Here is a 19,390-nt window from a genome sequence, read left to right as displayed (position 1 = left end):
GTCAGAGAGAATAATGATAATTTTGTCATATATATGCTCAAGGTTTTCAACGTCGTTGATTGCCTTAGATGATTGCTATGCACTCATTTAAATAATGATGTTCTAATTATTATAAAAAATTAAACTAAACGTGTCTTAATTATATAAATCTATTTATTAAATTAAAAAAATCTCATTATAAGTGCATATAATTTTTTCAACTTAACCTTAGAATAAACAAACACATTTCCCTCTTCCATATGACACCGTAATTGGGCTTGGGAAATTTTTATTAATAACTCGATTTGAGTTAGACCAAATCTACAAGTTCGTTAAGCAACTCGATCCATGAAAATATTTTATTTTGAAATACATTATAAACATTGTATGATTAATTTAATAATTATTATATGTATGTATATATTAAACTTATTTTCAACGAAAACAACTCTTAATTTAAGTCTAACTCATTAATTCAGTTGCACATTGATTGTTATATTGATTGTCACATGTCAATCAATTTTTTTGCTTTATTTTTTTCTTTGGTAATTTTTTATTTTGATTTTTTGCTTTACTTTTCGTTTTTTTAGTTTTGTTTATTTTATATTTTGTTATTTATTAATTTGCTTATTAATTTGTTTATTTATTTTATTTACATGTATATTTTAATTTTTATTTTAAAGTTATATTTTAATCATTTGACAACATAAACAAACTAAAGATATGGGTTAGATAAATAAATTTGCAATTTTTTATAATTACATTCATTTATTTGTATCATGTAAATTTTATAAAATTTTGTAAAAAAAAAAACGAACATTCTTTCAATGATAAAATTTTTCTAAAAATTACAAATGTGGTTTCCTAGACATTCCAAAGAGAAACTTTTTCCTAAAATTTTACCAACAGTGTTTAAAAGATTTTGAAAATATTCTAATAAAAAATTTTATTTACTTTTCTAATAAAATATTTAGTAAAAAATAGAGTAGATAAAATAAAAATAAATAAAATTTTCTTAAAATATTAAATTAATTCAATGACATAATCTATTCAAGGGAACAAATGGATTTCTTAAATATTCTTGAGATTAGACTTGATAGTTTTAAATATGACACTATAACACGATATGAAATGATATGAAGTAGATTTTATAAGTTTTGAGTTTTTATGATTTATATGGTGTGAGTTTGTAATTAGGTGTTTTTTTTATGAATTTTTAGTTTTTATTATTTATTATTTATAATAAAATAAATTAGAAATTAAAATATAATAGTAATGATAAATATAAATATTAAAAGAAATAAAATAAAAGCTACTTTTATTTTTTTTTATTTTAAATATTTTTTAAAAAATTATAATTTATATAATTAAAAAATCATACATTTGATCAAATTATTAATAAAATACAATGCTAATAACATATACAATATGAAAAATGAAATACTATATATATTTCAATTTTTTGTTTATTTATTTTTATTATTTTTATACTAAAGTAATAATAAATATATTCAAAACAATTAAAATTTTGACAACAAAATTTTTCTACCAAAGGTTAATTCCAATTGTTTATAATGGGAAAGGGGAGAAAAACATCATTTTCTTTGAATTCATCAATAAAAATAAATCACATGTTTAAAACCGATTAAAATTACCATATGTACTTTGTTGACTAGACAATTTTAATCATTTAGCTTTTTTTTTTTCTTTTTTGAATGACTGAAGAGCATTGATTCAAAGAATCATATTCTAAGTTATACAACAAAAAATGGAAGAAGAAAAAATTGGTTTATAGTAAACTCTTTTCTTTTACCAAGATAAAAGAGGAAAGTTTTTATAAGCATAACAATAAAAGTGATTTTTTTTTACTTGCTATTATTAAGAATTGAATTTTAATCATTAAAATTAAAAAATTAATATTTTTTTAACAGATTACTCGACAAAATAAATAAAATTTGCTTATTGTTTTCAAATACAAAAGAGGAGATATGACCAAAATTTTTTGCATTTTCATTTCAAAGAAATTTTCTAGTAGCAAAATTCAAAACCGCCTTACAAATTATTTTGATTTTTAATGTTGGAAGGACTTAAATTTTGGAAATTTATACCTAGGCCAATTTGGATTCAAATGTGGCGCTAATGGATATGTTTTTTGTTTGAAAAGTTGTGCCAAGTGCATCGTAGAAACATTTGGTAAACAACTCCATGACAACGGTAGATAGTTTTAAATGTACCATTGTAGACACCGATTTTGTCCAGGTTTACTGTTTTAATTTTAATAATAATAATAATAATATTTTTAATAAAAAAATAAAATAAACTAATTATTAATAAACAAAAAAAAAGTAAACAAATAAAAGAAACAGAAAACGACAGAAAGCAGGGCGACTGATGCCTAGCACCAGCCACCCTGCACTCACTACTAGCAGCCCCGACTAGCCACCCTACAGCCCACCTCCTGCCACTCCCTATAGCCACCCCTACAACATCATCTGCTCCTTAAAAACTCCCTACTTCTTCCTCACGAAGCTCAAAAAAAAAAATCCCCTTCAACAACTCTCGAATCTTTTTTTTTGAAAGCCCTCGGAACCTCTTTTGAAAACTCTCAGACGAACTACACCCCCTCAAAATACTTTCAACAACCCCAAACACCACACCAAACCCATACCCAAACAGAAACACAAAAATAGATCTATACAAAACACAAAAAAAACAAACATAGTCCTTCTCGCAGGGAGGAACCTCAACGCCAAGCTTCCTGCAAGACAAAAAAAGAATCAGATCAGCTTTCGTTTTACAAAAAAAAAAGAAAACAGCAAACTCAGAAAAGTTCAAATCCCGATCTACGTCGATCGGGGCTTGTTCTCCTAAAAAGGACCTCGGATCTGAACTCAAGAGGCCGAGAGGAGCATCGCGATGCATTTTGGTAATTTTTCGACCACCTCCGACCACCTCCGACGGCGACCAGACGACGGTCGGTGCGGTGCTCCGACAATCGGATGACGGGTGACCGGACCTCTCCCTCAGAGCTCTCTCTCCCTCTCTCTCTTTTTTTTTTTGTGAAAACAAAAAATAATGAACCAAAAAAAAATCTTCAGCTATATATAGTAAAGCAAAAACTCAAAACGACGTTGTTGAGGGAAAGACCCAAAACGACGTCGTTTTAACCAAGGAGGATCAGCGCGTGGACCCGGATTCGACCCGAGGTCCTCACAAACCGACCCGCCAACTCGTTTCAGCCAACCTTGAACCGGTTCATACGAACCGCGCAGTAAACCGATCTAAACCGTCGGATCGTCGAATCGCTGATCAAACCGCAAACCAATTAGACCAGTCCAGACCAACGTTGACCAGATCATTGATCGGTTCGGTTCATGTACAAAATTTTTTTTTTAATTTTTTGTTTTTTTATTATTTTTGTTATTTTAAGTATATTTTTATATTTATGCTTGATAAATTTTTAAATTTGTTAGAATAATTGTCTCATTGTTTTAATAATAATAAAAATGAAAATGATTAAAAATATATATTAAAAATGCTTAAAAAAAATTATTACTATTATTATTATTTTTTCTGCTTAGATGTTGGAAGGAATAAAAATATTTTTCTAAAAAAAAATAATAATTTCGCCTAGATGTTGGGGAATAATTATGAAAAAATTTTCATAAAAAAAAAGCACATAAGAAATTTTTAATTAGTTTTCAAAAATTATAAAAAATTGAACATGCTCCGAAAGTCCGCCTAGATGATGGAGATTTTTAGAGATGTTCGCGTTTTACTTAAACCTTAAACACTAATTTTTAATTTTCAAAATCCTAAGTTTTTAAAACCCCAAAAAATCCAAAATCCCATAAAATCCGAAACTCCTAAAATCCAAAACCCTCAAAAATCTAAAATCTTTAAAATCCAAACTTTTAAATCAAAACCCCAAACCCCAAAACCCAAACCCTAAAATCTCTAAACTCTAAAATCAAAACCCTAAACCTTCCATATCCTAAAATTCAAGCCTTAAAACCCTCTAAACCTTAAAACCAAACCTTCAAAACCTCTACTTAAGCCCTTACTCAAAACCTCTTAAAAATCCTAAGAACACATGTGAAAATTTCATTTGAAGCAATTTATTCCTGAATGCCGCCTAGATGATGGGGTATTTAGGAAATCTTACTTCATTAAGTCTTTTCACACGATTTCTTAATTCGCATTAATAATAAAATTAATGAATAAAAAGTATACCAAAAAATTGGGATCTTAAATATAAACAGTCGCACCTAAGCTCTGCCTAGATGTTGGAGAGTCGGGGTGGTCTCATTATACTTAAGAACCCAACTATTAAATTGCATTTCATTTCTCATGACATTCATTAGTATACATACGTTAGCATGTTATTATCAATAATTGTCTGCATTATTTTATCTTTAATTCTCTGTTTGATAATAAAATATTTATAATAAAAAGAATAATACTTTTAAAAAAAATTATGATATTATAAAACAAAATAAGAATAACATTCCAAAAGAAATAATTCTTGGTACTCTGCTTAGATGTTGGAGAGTCACTAAAAATTATTTTCAATAAAGATTGTTATTTCATTTTAAAGATTATTGTGTTAAATCTTAAGCGAAAAGAGTTATTTTAAATTTTGCCTAGATGTTGGAGAATTGTAAGATAATTCTTTAACTTAAAGATTTTCTCGATATTTCTAAATAAAAATTTTAGCAAAAATATTTTTTTAAAAAACGAAGGGAATCGGTATTAAATTTCAAGTCAAAATCATTTTTATCCTACACCGAAAATAACGTGTAATTAAATGGTATCAATTTATGGGCATTGTGGGGGTGCTAATCCTTTCCCACAGGTAACCGACTCCTGGACCTAACCTGATTTTTCGTATATCGAAATTATCTTTTTGATAAACTTTAAATCCGTTTTTATAGTTTATTAAAAAGATAAACTTTTGGGTGGTCAATCACACCCTAACAAAGATTGGTGGTGACTCTCACTTTTTATTTATTTTTCTCGATTTTAAAACATCATCGTTTTACGTCTGGCGGTCTCAAAACCGTTACGACAGCTTGGCGACTCCGCTGGGGACTTATTTAAGAGTTAGGCCAAAATTTTAATTATGCACTATTGACGATGGTTGGATTTAATTGATTTTATTTGATATTTAATTTAATTTCTTTTATTTTATTTTTCGAAAACATTCGAGTTAATAAATAAAATAAATTATATGATAGTTATTAATTTATTTTGATTTTATGGTTATGATTATTCATGTTATTTTGATTAATACATTGCTTTACACATACTTTGTATATTCACTCGCATGCATGAGCTCTATACCCAGGCTCCATCCCTTTTAAGAGGAAGTGAAGTAGCTACGTTCTCGTGAGGTGATAACCTCCGTATTTGCTAGCAAAACACTTCCACTCAGATTGAACTCTTTCCATTAATAACCTATAATGGGCGAGGATCGGAGAACCTTACTAGTTTATAATGGACGATGATGTGAGGAATAGTCTAGGAACCTTTAGACATATAAATTCTAACCCAGCATATCGTGAGCCATAGGAAGCCTGCCTAGGATAGAGCCATGCCACCTTTTTAGAAAATTACCAAAAATTAGGACATTATACATTATATTATTTGGTTGTATGGTTGTTATATTATTTTTCTTACTTGTTTGTTTTGAATTCTCAATTCATTTTTTTTATTTTATATATTCTTTGATTGTGTGCATTATATTTGAATATGTGGTATTTATTTTAGGTCAATCATTGAAAAGAAAAAAAGAAGACAAAAAAACATTTTCAAAGATTAAAGATTTTTCTTAAATCTTTTGTTTATTGGCCGAATAAAGACTAATTTTCAAGCCTTATTTCTTTCTTTTTTTCCTTCTCAAAACAAAAAATTTCATATTTTATTTCATCTTTCTCATTTCATACATCATACATGTATCCCATCCCATATACATCATAAAAGGTAGTATCAGTTTCACTAGGTTGGCATAATATAAGCATTGCATTCCATGTAACATGCACTTGATAGGTTCATGCATTCTATACAAGTATGTTGTATTAGTCATAGGAATATATCTCATCATTCATGTAAATATGTCATTGCATTTCATGCATATAAATTCATGAATGGTAGGGTCGTATGGAACAAACGTTACATTTCATATCCCGCTATCCCTATAACATAATATTTTTTGCATACACATTCATGGTTAACGAAAATTTTTATTTGGGTCTTTGTACCTATAAAAATCCATTGTCATAAGTATATATGCATTCCGTGACTTTCTCATATTCATGTATTCATAAACATACTTTGTGTGTTTTTATTTTTGTGATATTCATTCAATAAGGGTAATAGTCTAGAATTTTTGGTCTAAGTTCTGGAATAAAATGTCTGTCTTGATGGGAATCAGAGTGATGAAAATGAGAGATCAATTGAAAGCAAAAATTAGTGCTTTGGAGTTGAATCAAGAGAAATTATGACTTGAGCTTCGAGCGATGAAACAACAGATGGCTCAATTGATAGAAATGATTAGAGGTAGTGATGGAGTTGAGTTTGTTCCTCTTCAAAGATCGTTGTCATTACCGTCAAGTCAAGGTCAATTGACTCCCGTTAGTTCCAACACTCTGCCAGACAGCCAGAGTATGCTAAAGCATTGGGTGATTTGAACAGTGATCGAAGTTTGAGCGAACTTAAAAGAGGAATGAGTGAACTAGCCACGCAAATGACTGAGCTCAAGAGTTTGATTTCCAATAAGGAGTCACCTGGTTTCAAACAACCATCACCAACTATCTCAAGTCCTAACCCATACCTAAATCCTTCTTATGATCATTTTCAACCTCTTTTCCAAGCACCTAAGATTAAACCCTCAATTTTCAAGCAACCACCAAGAATTTCACACCTAAACCCATATCCACCATCTTATATTTCACAATCATCTGTTCAGCATGCTATCCCGTCACTACCTTTTGAACCCGATCTTCGACTAAGAGTTTTTCAATTCACCTCGAAACCAATTATACCAGCACTTTTTCAGTAAAGTAAACCAACCATAGGACAGAAAAACTCTGGTAACACTAAAGGAAAAGCTCCTATTGATCCAATACCCATGTCCTACACAGAGTTATACTCGCTGCTCTTAGGGAACTACCTCATTGCCCCTATCCCTACTGAACCTCGTAAACTACCTTTCCCTAAATGGTATAACCCTAATGCTCAATGTGAATACCATTTTGGTGTTGTGGGCCATTCTCTGAAAGATTGCATAGCTTTGAAACATAGGGTACAAGGATTGATGAAAGCTAGATATCTGAGTTTTAATGCCAAAATGAAGCTAGTTATTCATGAGAACCATTTTTTGATCCATGTCGAAATGGTAGGCAGTGCTGCAGATAATAGTAAAGTTGGTCAGAATGATGAATAAAAAGCTTTTTAAGCAAAGAGTTATCCTCTCTAGTAATCATAGTCAACTATTTTTCAGGAAAGACAAAGGGAAGTGGGAGCATGTTTGGCACTTTTTGGCCCCAGTCTTAGAATGGTTCATGATGTGTAAACTTGATGCTTTTGAAAATGAATGAAAACTTCTTTTAACCTAGATTTTTTATGAATTGATGCATCTGTTTATTTTATTGGCATGCCTAAAAGAGTGTAAGAAAGAATGATGGTTGCAAGTATGTTTTCACCAAACTTTTGAGACAGAAGGGATATATCTAGATGACCCATTTTGAATATAGGATGGAATTCAAGTTTCCCCTCACCAAAGTAACAAAATTTGACTTGCATATCGTGCATCATTTGCTTGAATACATTATTTTTCATGCCAGCTTAGAATAAAGAATGATAATTGTAAATATACTTGTCAAACCTTCGAAGCAATTTTTTTTTATATATATATAATAGAATTCATGCCATGCATTTCTGACTTCTGGTAATTAATAAAAGGTTCAAGGATAGCTATTCTAGGAAATGAGGTCAGTTGAATCTGTACACTTATAGCACTCGAACCAGTACCATAATCATGAAAAATAAAGGTACCAGTCGAATGGACAGAGTAGAAAAGGCCCAAGGAAAGATCGGTGAAATAGTTACGAAAATGTAACAAAACGTGAACAGACAACTGGCAGAATTAAAACAGATGATAGTGGAATTGACAAAAGAAAAAGAAGTTGTTGAGACGCACAGGATAAGGGAGGAAACAGCTATCAAGACACCATTGTATCCATCTGGGTTCACATATGTTCAAGATCCCCATGTGTCACAAGTACTTCCAACAACTCATCAACCTTATATTGGCCATTTTGCCAAGTTACCATCAATTCAGACAAATGTCAATCTTGGGCATACTCCTCACGACTTCACTACTGTGCCTAATATGGATGATCATAAAGAATTAAAAAAATTAAAAAGGGTGCCAGATCCATCAAAAGATATAGTGATGAAAGATAAGTATGATCTGTTGAAAATGAGACTGAAAGTAATTGAAAGCCATGATGTGTACGAAAATGTTGGCGTCAATGAACTTAGTCTAGTACCTGATCTTGTTATTCCATCAAAATTCAAAGCCCCAAGTTTTAAAAAGTACGATGGAATGAAATGTTTTTTAATACACATTATCATGTACTGTTAAAAGATGACAGGCTACACTCATGATGATAAATTATTGATCCATTGCTTTTAAAATAGTCTTACTGGACCTGCAGTAAGATGGTATGCTCAGTTAGACCGAAGTAAGATTTACTCTTGGAATGAATTAGCTAGGGCCTTTCTAGCACAATACAAGCATGTTAAAGATATGATGCCAGATTGGTTATCCTTACAAAACATAGAGAAAAGATCAACTGAAACATTCAAAAAATATGCAAATAGATAGAGAGACATAGCAGCTCAAGTACAACCACCCTTGTTAGAGAAAAAAATTATTATTCTATTTGTCAATTCTTTGCACACTCCCTATTATGAAAGAATGATTGGGAATCTCTCTAAAAATTTTTTAGACATGATGATTTCTGGTGAAATTATAAAAAATGCAATTAAGAGTGATAGGATTAAGTTAAAAGATACGACAGATGTTGAAAAAAAAATACATCAAAACAGAATAAAAAAAAGGTGCAACAGTCACACTAAAGGAGCATCTACCTAATAGCTTTATCCCATACAATCCTTATCTTGCTTATCAACCCCATCACCCTACCATAAGCCATATCTTTCAAAACTCATATATTTGCCAACCAAGTCAGCATTTGAGCTTTTCAGCAAACTCTCATCTTCAAGTGGTCATTCATGATCATGTTCCTATATTTGAATCCACCACTCGACCAACAAAGAATCGAAAGAGATCAAGAAATGATCAAGAGAAATTATTCATCCCTATTTCTCACCTTTTACCTTTGCTAATAGAAGGTCGATATCTTACTCATGTGCCTCTGAAAATAACACCAAATTCATCAGCAATGAGTTATAATCCCAATGACAAGTGTGATTACCATATGGGGGCAATTGACCACTCAACTGAAAAATACAGGCAGTTGAAAGAAAAGTTGAAGATCTTATCAAGAATGGCATTCTGACTCTGGAGGTAATAGAATAATGGAAGTTGTTGACTCCATTCAATTGTCAAATATGAGAAGTTGAGATGAAGATAGAGGTGTTAAGTTTTGAAAATCAAGATAGGATGATTTTTTTTTTTACTATGTATGTAAGACATGTGCATTGTGTCTCCAGGAGTTATTTAACTTATTTTGGAAGAATTGAATACTTGAGATTTTTTTTCATGAAATTTTCTCTTTATGCATTTGTTTGGATAAAAGTCCCACATAAGTAACTTTCAAAAAAAAAAAAAGAGAAAAAAGAGAAAAAGAAGTTTTATTTTACAATAAAGATGAAAGGATTATTAAAGGAAATGGTGATTACTATTAGGAAAAAGCTCATCAAATACCTCCACACCTTTTTAAATACTTTCATGTCTCTAATCACTTAAATAATTGGACTCATTAACCATAACCTTTCAGGGAATGTGAGTTTGAGTTCAAACCTTAAAGGGCCGATAATCTTTTCCTAGGCAAAGAACAAAAGAGATTAATTTTGAAAGTTTGTTTTGAATTTCAAAAATCAGATATTCTTTCAAATTTTCCCATTGATAATTCAATATGTGTCAAAATTTTGCTATGACCATAGATACAAAAACACTTGAGCCTTTTTCTTAAATAACCTTTGTTCTATGTCTTAAGACACATTGAGAAAAAGAAAAGAATTCATTTCTGCCTAAGATAATATATTTCATACTTTTATACTTTTTCTCTTCCTTTCACCAAGAAAATGCCAAAAAAATTTTAGAGCCCAAAGAGCCTTTTTGAATTATACGATCGATCTTATACGACTTAACCGTCATTAGAACCTTGAGTAAAAAAAGATGGGGCATAAAAAATAAAACAAAAAAACAAAAAAAGAAGAAAAAAATAAAAGGGACATATTCAATGATTTGTTCTTCTACCCAAGTGATCATGTTTGAAATGATGAATGACCATCTTTCTCTATCCTTCTCGTACATAAAAACTATCTATTTGTTATCGATTTGAGCCTATTAAATTTTTTGTTCCAAAATAAACCTTAGCCAAGGATCATTTTCTACATTAGGGGGTAAAATTAGGATACATTCAAGATTAACTTCAAGAAAAGTATCCGATATTGAAAGCATCTAACATGCCCTTCGGAGGTGAAAGTCTGGGATAAAAAGTAAACAAGGCTTCGATTGAAATTTCAAGATTCAAGAAAGTGAACAGCTAAAGATAAAGTTAAGTATTTCTAAGGCAAAACAAAGAAACCTTAGAGATAAGAATCTGAAGCTTCAATTAGAATTAAAAAAAATAAAAAAAAGAAAGAAAAAGAGAAAATATATACCTTAAAAATGAAAATTCAAGGCAAAAAAAAAAAAAAGTGAGTAAAGTTGCTAAAATTAAAGTCAAATGTTTCAAAAAAAGGGGGCAAAAAAAGAAAGTCAGAGAGTGCTTATCAGGATCCTTGGCCTAATCACCCTGAATAATATATTTAAACCTATTTATCCATTTTTTCAAAACCCTTAACCTCGGCCTACATTACACACCTTGAAAAACCCATTTTGATCAAATATGGATACTTAGATTGAAGAGCAATATCCCTGAATTTGTATATACTTGTTGAATTCTTCACTGATAAAAAAATATAGCTCTAAGGTGAAAATCCCAAAAGGACAATTTAGAGCTAAAGTCATTTTTTGAGGCCCAAAATGAATTTCAGAGTTTCAAGGTTCTATCCGAAATAAAAAGTCTCGATACAAAATCTTTTGAAATACCAGTACCCATTAAAGACTTTTCTTTAAAAAAAAAAATAGCCTTGTTTTTTTCTCAAATCTTGTTTGAAAAGTAATGGCTAGTTTTGACTCACATTGGAGTATCACGTTTTTAATAAAAAAAAGTGTTTTAAAAATTTATCTCTTTTGTAAGCCCGAAAGAAATTCTTGCAACCCTCGTCGAGCTTTCTATGAGATATGCCCACCAATAAAAGGAATTTTTTCATTCAATTGCAAATATACTTTATGTGGGGTAATTTTTGATCATTTTTAAAAATTTTCAAGATTATTTGAGCATTTTGCACATAATACTGAGATCATTTTTTTGGGTGAAAGTAAAACAATGAAAATTTAAACAAAAAATTTTTTCAAAAAAAAAACAAAAACAAAAATTTTTCAAAAAAAAAGTGGGGCAAGAAGAGTTTTTGTATTTGCATCATGGTATCTGCATCACAAGAAAGACATTCATATTTGCATCACTTGTATAAGATATTTGCATTCACATCATAAGAAGAATTTACATTTGCATCATGGCATCTGTATTTTAAGAAAAGGTATTTGTAGGGGCATCTACATGAAAAAGACATTGTGATTTACATTGTGAAAAAGTCAAATGTATCAAGCATTTGCATTCTTACATTGGCATTGACATTTGCATCGACATTTCCATTAGCATCATTTGATGAGAATAAACATTTGTATCATGTTTACATTTATCAACTTTCTAAGTATTAAAAAAAAAAAAGGGGGCATGTTTTTAAAGTTTTAAAGTCTCTGTTTAAGAAGAACCGTTTTCAATCAAGATTTCAAAGCCCTGTTTAACAGGAATCAATTTCAATCAAGATTTCAAAGCCTCTGTTTAGAGGAAACCTTTCTCAGAAAAGATCTTTAGAGTCTCAAAAATCTCTGATTAGACGAAAGCCATGTTTTAAAAGATTTTCAAAATTTAAAGTTTCATTGCCTCTGATTATGAGAAGCATTCAAAAATTTTGAGATTTATAAGACCTTCGGGCATAATTTCGATTCGCGGTGTTATCCCGATCGATTTTTTATCTTTCGACTTGCGGTGTTATCCCAATCAATTCTATAAGACCTTCGGGCATGATTTCTACGACCTCCGGACATAATTTTGATTCGCGATATTGTCTCGATCGATTCTTTATTTTTGACTTGTGGTGTTATCTCAGTCAATTCTGTAAAACCTCCAGGCATGATTTCTAAGACCTCCGAGCATAATTTTGATTCACGGTGTTATCTCGATCGATTCTTTATCTTTCGACTTGCAGTGTTATCCCAGTCAATTCTGTAAGACCTCCGGACATGATTTCTAAGATCTCCGGACAATTCTGAAAGATCACCGGGCATGATTCTGTAAGACCTCCGAACATAATTTCAATTCGCGGTGTTATCCCGATCGATTCTTTATCTTTCGACTTGCGATTTTATCCCAGTCAATTTTGTAAGACCTCCGGGCATGATTTCTAAGACCTTCGGTAATTTTGTAAGACATCCGGGCATGATTCCTAAGACCTCCGGGCATAATTTCGATTCGCGATGTTATCTCGATCGATTCATTATTTTTCGACTTGCGGTATCATCCCAATCATTTTATGTTTTCAAACAAAAATCACGATTTGGATAAAATCGTTGTCTTTGTCTTTGCCATATTCCTGATTCTCAGTAATGTGCAAAGAGGGGCAGCTGTAGACACCGATTTTGTCTGGGTCTATTGTTTTAATTTTAATAATAATAATAATTTTAATAAAAAATAAAATAAAATAATTATTAATAAAAAAAAAAAAACAAAAAAAAAGTAAACAAACAAAAGAAACAGAAAACGATAGAAAGCAGGGCGGCTGATGCCTGGCACCAGCCACTCTACACTCACCACTAGCAGCCCCGACCAGCCACCCTATAGCCCACCTCCTGCCACTCCCTATAGCCACCCCTACAACATCATCTGCTCCTTAAAAACTCCCTACTTCTTCCCCACGAAGCTCGAAAAAAAAAAATCTCCTTCAACAACTCTCGAACCCTCTTTTTCGAAAGCCCTCAGAACCCCTTTCGAAAACTCTCAGACGAACTACACCCCATCAAAATACTTTCAACAACCCCAAACACCATACCAAACCCATACCCAAACAGAAATGCAAAAACAGATCTATACAAAACACAAAAAAAAAACAAAGACAGTCCTCTCCTCAAGGAGGAACCTCAGCGCCAAGCTTCCTGCAAGAACAAAAAAGGAATCAGATCAGCCTTCTTTTTACAAAAATTTTTTTTTAATTTTTTTTAATTTTTGTTATTTTAAGTATATTTTTATATTTATGGTTGATAAATTTCTAAATTTGTTAGAATAAATGTCTCATTGTTTTAATAATAATAAAAATGAAAGCGATTAAAAATATATATTAAAAATGCTAAAAAAAAATTATTACTATTATTATTATTTTCCCTGCCTAGATGTTGGAGGGAATAAAAATATTTTTCTAAAAAAAAAATAATTTCGCTTAGATGTTGGGGAATTATTATGAATAAATTTTCATAAAAAAAAACACATAAGAAATTTTTAATTAGTTTTCAAAAATTATAAAAAATTGAACATGCTCCGAAAGTCCGCCTAGATGATTGAGATTTTTAGAGATGTTCGCGTTTTACTTAAACCTTAAACACTAATTTTTAATTTTCAAAATCCTAAGTTTTTAAAACCCCATAAAATTTGAAACTCCTAAAATCCAAAACCCTCAAAAATCTAAAATCCTTAAAATTCAAACTCTGAAATCAAAACCCCAAACCCTAAAATCTCTAAACTTTAAAATCAAAACCCTAAACCTTCCATATCCTAAAATTCAAGCCTTAAAACCCTCTAAACCTTAAAACCAAACCTTTAAAACCTCTACTTAAGCCCTTACTTAAAACCTCTTAAAAATCCTAAGAACATGTGTGAAAATTTCATTTGAAGCAATTTGTTCCTGAATGCCACCTAGATGATGGGGTATTTAGGAAATCTTACTTCGTTAAGTCTTTTCACACGATTTCTTAATTTGCATTAATAATAAAATTAATGAATAAAAAGTATAATAAAAAATTGAGATCTTAAATATAAATAGTCGCACCTAAGCTCTGCTTAGATGTTGGACAGTCGGGGTGGTCTCATTATACTTAAGAACCCAACTATTAAATTGCATTTCATTTCTCATGACATTCATTAGTATACATACGTTAGCATGTTATTATTAATAATTGTCTATATTATTTTATCTTTAATTTACTGTTTGATAATAAAATATTTATAATAAAAAGAATAATACTTTTAAAAAAAATTGTGATATTATAAAACAAAATAAGAATAACATTCCAAAAGAAATAATTCTTGGTACTCTGCCTAGATGTTGGAGAGTCACTAACAATTATTTTCAATAAAGATTGTTATTTCATTTTAAAGATTATTCTATTAAATCTTAAGTGAAAAGAGTTATTTTAAATTCTGCCTAGATGTTGGAGAATTTTAAGATAATTCTTTAACTTAAAGATTTTCTCGATATTTCTAAATAAAAATTTTAGAAAAAATATTTTTTAAAAAAATGAAGGGAATTAGTATTAAATTTCAAGTCAAAATCATTTTTATCCAACACCAAAAATAGCGCGTAATTAAATGGTACCAATTTATGGGTATTGTGGGGGTGTTAATCCTTCTACACACGTAACCGACTCCCGGACCCAACCTGATTTTTCGTATACCAAAATTATCTTTTTGATAAACTTTAAATCCGTTTTTATAGTTTTATTAAAAAGATAAACTTTTGGGTGACCAATCACACCCTAACAAAGAATGGTGGCGACTCTTACTTTTTATTTATTTTTCTCGATTTTAAAACATCATCGTTTTACGTCTGGCGGTCCCAAAATCGTTATGACAACCATTTTTTTTTGTTGACCACTTTTCCCTTCAGTAAAATTTTTTTTTCTTCACCACAATCTTCTTTCCTATAAAACCCTTATTATTATTTTTTTTTAATCTTTTTTTACCCTTCAAACAATAGCAAAGGAATAAAAATGTCCCTTGTAGGTTTTAACTTTGCCTTTTCATTATATATAAATTTTAATATAATTTCTTTAATTGTCATTTTATCTTCTCATTATAATTTATCTTACTGTCATAACTGCATTTGTATCCAAACATATATTCCGTCACTTATTTTAATTTCACTACTATGATAATCAATTCTACTGAAACAATAACAAATCTCATCTCCACTACCATTTTCAATTCTATTGAAATTAATTTCATCCTGATCTAAGTAAACTCTTATTATACAAGAGTCTAACTACTCGTATTTAGAAGATAAAAAACGTGCCTTATATACCAAGTCTACCATATTAAAGCTAAATTCATATATACCTAATCTAACTATTATACATTTTTGTCTATAGGTTTATACTTGTGTGACACCAGTCAAATAAAGACACAAAGGATATTTCTCATTTGTTTTAGGCTTAGCTAGGTAATTAAGTGTTATTTGAGAGAAAAACTTCCAATATGTTGAGAAAGAAAAGGGGAAACAACACATAGGGCTTGGGAGAAGAAAAAAAAAAAAAGAAAAAAAGAAAGGGGTTAAGGAATCTGTAAAGAGAAAAAAATAGGAAAATAAAGAGAAGATAAAGCGAGAAAAAGAGAAAAATGAAAAGTGGTTTGCAAAGAAAACAAAGGGAAAAAAGAGTTAAAAGAGAAAAAAAATGAAAGAATCTAACAAAAAAAAATCTTTGTTACTAGATTCCATTTCTTACCCTTTTGGTAAAAGATGAGGAATAAAAGGAGATTTTAAGGAAGAAAAGAAATAGAGAAAATGGAGAAGATTATTGTTTATGATTTAGGGCTTCTTTATCAAATTTTAATCAGAAACTCTCTCGCTAACCAATAAAAGAAAGAAAATTTTTAAAAAAATGAGACAGAAAAAGGCATCACCAACTTTGAACACGCTTTTATGAATTTTTCTTTTTTATATTTTTTAATTCTTCTTTTTTTTTTGCTTGAAAGTTGAAGATACGTGATAAAAGGAGGACTGGATCAAATGAAGGTAAAGGGATGATTAAGCTTCTCACCCATTTTTTCAATGTGAAGACAAGCAAAATTTTTTTTTTCAATTCCTATATGATTTTGATGTATATTGAATGAAGTATGGTCTCTTTGATATATAAATATATATATGTAGCTCTAGAAAATGTAAGATTGCTTAAAACATTTATTTAGCCAATTTTTAAATGTATGAGATAAGCTTGTTTGATTTAAAAGTTTGACTTTTTAACGAAACCTAATAAAATTAGTAATGACCATCCTGAAATATGAAATGCATGGTTGAAAGCTAGTTATAAGTATTATAATGCTTGCTTAGATATATGAATAAAAGCTTATTTAGGTTCGGATTGCTAAATTATTGTAGATGAAATGGGTTGTATTCTTGAAATGGCATTTATAAAGATGTATTAGAAGTTTTTGGGAACGCAAAGCTAAATTTGAAGCATATTGAAGGTTAAACATAGCCAGATAGGCAAATAATGCATTTTGGAGTAATTAAGATAGTTTGAGCTTTCATAGTGACAGAAGAAACTGTGAATAAAGAGTTTTATGCTACATCTCATTATTAAGACTGGATGTATAATAGTTTTGAAAGTTTTGATATATATATATATATTGTTATCATAATATTAGCAAACAGGTTATAAATACTTTCATAGTAATTAGATTCAATGTGAAAAAACAAATTATATTTTTCACTTTGCAAAGACATTATGAGTTAATGAACCAATGCTTGGTTGTTCTATTTTGTTTGTTTCGTTAGTTTTTTGGTATACTAACTTGATTCTGCTCTAATATCTGTGTACCTATGCATTTTGAGCTTATAACTATTGTTTACTCCAAGCATATATGACTAATATGCAAAATGGAGTCTCTACATTTTTTTCTTGCTATATTTTTCATGTAGAGAAAGCAAGGGAAAGAGATATTTATGAAATAGATAATATAGAGAAAAAGAAAAAAAAACAAAAGATATAAAAGAAATAAGAGGGGAAAAATAGAATAATAAATAGAAGGAATAATGCGAATTAAGGAATAGAAATCTTAACCATTAAAGTCAAATTTGAATTCATAATATCTCAATAATCAAAAGTTACTATAAATTAAAAAACATAAGTTCATATAAGCTACTGTAGACACTGGTTTTGTTCGGGTCTACTATTAAAATAAATAATAATAATAATAATAATAAATATATATATATATATTTTTAAAAATAATTATTAATTATTAAAAAAAAAGAAAGCAAATATAGGAAAAAGAGAAAACAGAAAGTAGGGTGGCTGGTGTACGGCACTGCTGCCGCCCCCAACCAGCCACCTTACAGCCCACCTTCACTATATACTCACCACCCTACAGCCCACATCCTGCCACTCCCTATAGCCACCCCTACAACCATCATCTGTTCCCCTTTGAAGCTCCTTAAAAACCTCATAAATTATTCCCCTAAAGATCTCTCTCTCGGACACCCTTTTGACACCAGACGAAGAGCTTACCCTTCATCATTGCCTAGCCCCCCTTTCAACAAGCTCAATCCCCATACTAGCACCTCAATCCGAGCCTCAACCCATACCAAACCCATACCCAAACAAAAGCACGAAAACAGAAACAAAAAATAAAGATAAACAGTCCTCCCCATAGAGAGGAACTTCAGCGCTGAGCTTACTACAAAAACAAAGAAAACAGATCAGTTTTAGTCTAAAAAAAAAAGCAAAAAACTTCAAGCCCCGATCTACGACGATCGAGACTGTTTCTGGTGAAAAGAAAGCCAAATCTAGAAAGAAGGCGTTGAAGAGAGCTGTCAAAATAACTTTTGCATTTTTCGACGATCGAAAATCACCGGTAACGACTATCGGCGGTGACCAGGCAGCTGCCAGCGCAGTGGTCTGACGATCGGACGATGAGAGCCCCAGAGCTCTCTTTTTTTTTTTGAAACAGAAAAGAATGAACCAAAAAAAAATCTTTAGTTATATATAGGAAAGCAAAACTCAAAACGACGTTGTTTTGGGAAAGACCCAAAACGACGTCGTTTTAGCCAAGGAGGATCCGCGTGTGGATCAGGATCTGACCCGAGATCCACGTAAACTGACCCGCCAATCCGCTTCAGCCAACCTTTAACCGATCCAGACGAATCGTCAGTGAACCGGTAGAACTGGTCTGAACCACTAGACTGTCTGAACCGCTGATTGAACTGTTAAATTGGTCAGACCGATCCAGACCAACGTTGACCGGACCATTGATCGATCCGGTTCAGGTAAAAAAATTTTTTTTTGAATTTTTAAATTTTTTATATATTATTATTTTTGTTATTTTAAGTATTTTTTTTATATTGATGCATGATAAATTCTTAAATTTGTTAGAATAAATATTTAATTATTTTAATAATAATAAATTGAAAACAAGTAATAATTAAAAATATATATTAAAAATGCTCAAAAAATAATAGTTATTATTATTATTTTTTCTGCCTAAATGTTGGAGGGAATAAAAAATATTTTTTCAAAGAAATAATTCTGCCTAAATGTTGGAGAATTATTATTAATAAATTTTCATGAAAAAAATAAAATAAAAAATATAAGAAATTTTTAATTAATTTTAAAAAATCATTAAAATCGAACTTGCTACGAAAATTTGTCTAGATGTTGGAGATTTTTAAGATGTTCGTATTTTCTTAAAAACGAAACCTTAAACACTAATTTTTAATTTTCAAAATCTTAGGTTTCTAAAATCCCTAAAATTCAAAATCCCCTAAAATTCAAAATCTTAAAATCCAAAATCCTAAAATCCGAAACCTCTAAAAATCTAAAATCCCTAAAATCTGAAATCCTTAAAATCCAAATCCCAAAATTCAAAATTTCTAAAATGCAAACCCTTAAATCAAAACCCCAAACCCCAAAACCCAAACCTTAAAATCTCCAAACTCTAAAATCAAAATCTTAAACCTTCTATATCTTAAAATTCAAGCCTAAAATCCTTTAAACCTTCAAACC

This window comes from Durio zibethinus, chromosome 11 (assembly GCF_047325235.1).
Source record: "Durio zibethinus cultivar Kanyao isolate XHJ-2024 chromosome 11, ASM4732523v1, whole genome shotgun sequence".
NCBI classification, from domain to species: domain Eukaryota; kingdom Viridiplantae; phylum Streptophyta; class Magnoliopsida; order Malvales; family Malvaceae; genus Durio; species Durio zibethinus.
This window is presented reverse-complemented; position numbering follows the sequence as displayed.